The sequence below is a fragment of the Porites lutea genome, chromosome 9 (genome assembly GCF_958299795.1).
Source record: "Porites lutea chromosome 9, jaPorLute2.1, whole genome shotgun sequence".
NCBI classification, from domain to species: domain Eukaryota; kingdom Metazoa; phylum Cnidaria; class Anthozoa; order Scleractinia; family Poritidae; genus Porites; species Porites lutea.
The window spans coordinates 25,573,695-25,577,634 of record NC_133209.1 but is presented as its reverse complement, the minus strand read 5'-3'; positions in this window follow the sequence as shown (position 1 = coordinate 25,577,634).

Here is a 3,940-nt window from a genome sequence, read left to right as displayed (position 1 = left end):
ATGACTCGAATCTGGTGGCTCATGAGCGCGTCTAATGGATTTTTTTTCCTTAAGAATGATGTGCAAAAGCTTTCTCGACCTTCCACTGTTTGTCATACTCTTGAGGAGTTGAGGCATTCTCAAAACACGTATCCTCAGTAACACAGTGTCGTCACTGCATGGTGATCAATACCCTGCGAGCGGAGTCTCCTTCGATCTTCCTAGAAAATATCCCGATATTTTCTAGGAAGATCGAAGGAGACTCTGCTCGCAGGGTAGGTGATCTAATGATATTGTGAATTAAAACTGTTATACTTGAAAAGAAAATCTTCCAGTCATTTATCGTGGATATAGTTTTTAGGTAAGGGAAAAATTAAACAAGTTCTTCGAGGCTAATTTTTCTGTACAATGTGGGTCATTTCTTTCGTTTTTCTTGAAGCACGTGCAGTACGGATCGGAAAGGACTTACTTACATGAATGAAGTTAAAAATAGTGTAGATTTCGGAGCCGAAATTACTGATGACCCAGTAGTTTAATGTTTGCTTTTTAAGGAGTGCCAGCATAAGTAGAGAAAATAATAAAAGATAATTGATGCTTTTTGTCTATTAAATTCATTTGCACATTTAAGGAAATGGCTAGAGATGAATTTGTGTGAGTGGGCTTTTGTACAGTGCATGTGGTAACAGGAGCTGACATGTTAGAAAAGGAACCGCCGTATTTACCTCTTGTGTAAACTGTCCCACTCACTGAATGACAAGGCCCAATAAAAGACACATAAAACATGAAATAGTTCCTTTCAAAGTGCAACAACGCGCAGTAACAGGAAATGAATTTTGTTACGGCGGTTTCTTTTGAAATTGCTTTGATCGACACTGTTGACGTCAATAGGAGAGGCGCTCCCAAATATGACCTTCGTGTTACTGTTTTTAAATTGGCCTTTATTACAATGCATCGAAATGAAGCAATATATTTCACAGACTCTAGTAGTTCCTAGAATTTAAAATCCATCTATAGGCCTCATTTTCGCGAGACTGTTACCCCATAACAGTTTTCTGTGAGATAATTTTAAGATCACAAGTGAAAGAGCTATGTGCTGCTGACTCTGTGTTAATACCATAAATCTGGACCATTCCCCTACCAGAGTCAGTTATAAAGACATTTCATGTAGGTCTAACTTTTGAGACCTTTGATAACTTGTGCTGTACATATTGTGTAACCGTTCAAGGTAAAGAAACGTCGCATTACTAGTTTGCAAAAAAATCATTGTGGGATTTTTATGGTGGTTTACGAGTCAGAGCCAGTACATGTTGCAGAGAGGAAGTTTTCATCACAGAAATATCTTGAGGTACCTTTGGTACTTAATTTCACGGGTCTTTAATTTCGCTTTTTTTCGCGATTGTAAAAAAGAATCGCGAAATTAAAGACCGCGAATAAAAACAATCCAGGCGAAATTTAATATCCATTTAATAGCAAATTCAAATCACAGAAACCATTCCCTGAAAAAAAATGATCAACATTGCATAACAACAACATATACAGCTTATGTACAAACAAATACACAAATTCAAAACACTGGCTTTACTTGTTATCCTTTGTATTTTCTGTTGTGAAATAACGTTAGTTTGCAAGATTTCACAGTGGATTAGAGGATATAAATGAAGAGGATCTTTAAATCCACGTTTTGTTTGTTCCAGTTTATCTAGAAAGTTTCAAATACGCTTGTCTATTGAAATCGCGAAAATAGTACCCCATTCCGCCAAAATCGCGAAATTTAGTACCAACAAGGTAGAGCAAGCGGGCTGTCCATGTTAAGGTGATATCACCCGTAGCGCTTTTCAACGACGATTTTTTAAAAAGGAAAGAGTATTCATATCCTCCAGAAAACCTTTAATTTAGCCAACATCGTTGATTTCAGACTGACGGCAGGGAAATGTTCAAAAATACGTAACGCACCGTGTAGAGAGCCGAGGTGCTCGTGCGGAAAATGCTGGAAACTGTTGTCAGGTAATTCTAGAAGGAAAGTTCGCAAACGACCATCCAACTGTTCGAGAAGGTTGCTATTGAATTCCTGATTTTAGAGCTAACTAGGGACAAAATTTTGTAATTTCAACTGAAGTTATTGATAACTCAAAGTTACGAAATTTTCCGGCATTCAATTTATATAATACATGTACTACAATTGAGCAACCCTGGCGGCCAACTCACGACTGAAGGTGATGTTACACAAGACGATTCGCAACGACGATTTTTAGCGCAATGCCGTATGGCAACATTGCCGCGACATTGTTTCGAATGGTTACAACATTGTTCCAATATTGCAACGCTGTGTTGCGCTAAAGAACACTCTACGACTGTCGTCAAATTCTAATGTCTCACTGTCAACGGTGAGAAAGCTGTTTATGAGCATTGTGAAAGATCTGGTCATTCATGTAAAACATGTTGACCTGTTACTAAATTCTCCTCACACAAATTAGAGAAAACTTGTGAAGAACAGTACCGAGATTTTTCTTCGCTGCCCTTTTGATCACTTGCGGTTGCTAGGGAGCCGTTAAATTTCATGAGAAAATGTATTATCCCATCATTGTTCCAGTTCTGTTTTTCAGAATCCTCTTAAGAAGAGAAACTTCAGCCTGGCTAAAGATAAAAAAACCGAGAACTTAAGAAGAAAAGAAGCAAAGACGAGGATTTTAAATATTATCGCTAAAAAAGGTGAGCTATTTTTGTAATCGTTAGGGTCAATGAACTTTGTCAATTTCAGTCCATTTGAACGAGACTGCAAGGATCGAATCTGAATGTTTTCCTTTACTCAGTTTATGGAAACAGTGGTTATTATATCAGTTTAACATCTCAGAAATTTACTCATGATGATTAAGATTAAATCCAATAATTTTTTATTGTAGTTCCTCGGCTAGTTGCATATGTGTAAATTTGTTTTGTGTTAACTATAGACGGCGGAGTCCGGGTTTATATTTCAAACAACATTTTTTTTTTCTTTTTCATGCACAAATAAAGCGCAAGTCTCTTGGAAAAACTTTATTTCTGCACTTTGAAGAAACAAGACGCTGCGTAGCTGGAATTAGCTGTTTTGACTTCTTGATCGATTCACTTAATAATCAAATATGGTCATTCTATTGCTTCTGAGTCTTATTTCGTGTAATTCAATGATACACCACTGAGTCATTGTGTAAATGCAATTCTAGAGTTTTGAATAATTTAATAGCTTGTGTTTCCAAATTGAAATGAGCAAAATTCAATATTTCTTTCTTTTTTTGTAAAAAAAATCAATCATGCTACGTACTTTCTGCCTTTTTGGGGGGTATTTTGAACAACGCCGAATGACTCCTGCTGAAGTTTAGTGATTTATAAGGTTTCGAAACTGAGTGAATCAAGTTCGTAAGGTCATTTCGACAAGGTGACTGGTGATCTGAACTAACTGTTACTTGATTCACTCAGTTAGCTGGCCCTATAAATCACTTAACGTTCAAAACAGAGTCATTCGGCGTTTGGCGGCCGTGTCGCGTTCTGCAAAATACCCGAGTGTCGTTGCATTTTGTTACATGTGAGAAGATTTGATAACAACTCGTTAGTGGCCTCAATATCGGGTTCCACGCTGTTTTAACTACGTTTTTAACAGCGTAATCGCATCGCGAGAGCTTTATTGCAACTCACAAAGTTTATGCTGCCGACACACCGTGCTAAGCAATCTAAGCACCTGGGGACTCGTTCCCAGTCGCTACTGCGCATGTTTGGGGCGAAGGGATCGCACGTCCAGACGAAAACTTTTGCTTTCTCCAAAATCTTGGCGAACCTCCATAAACAACGCTGGAAAGAGAGCACCTTCAAATGAGTAAACTTGCCAGAGTTGGCATTGGTATGTTCGGAACAAGAAAAGCCATCACCGTTCGCTATTTTTTACAAAAGTTTTTATGGTGTGGGACACATACTTTCGCTAAGTGGTCAA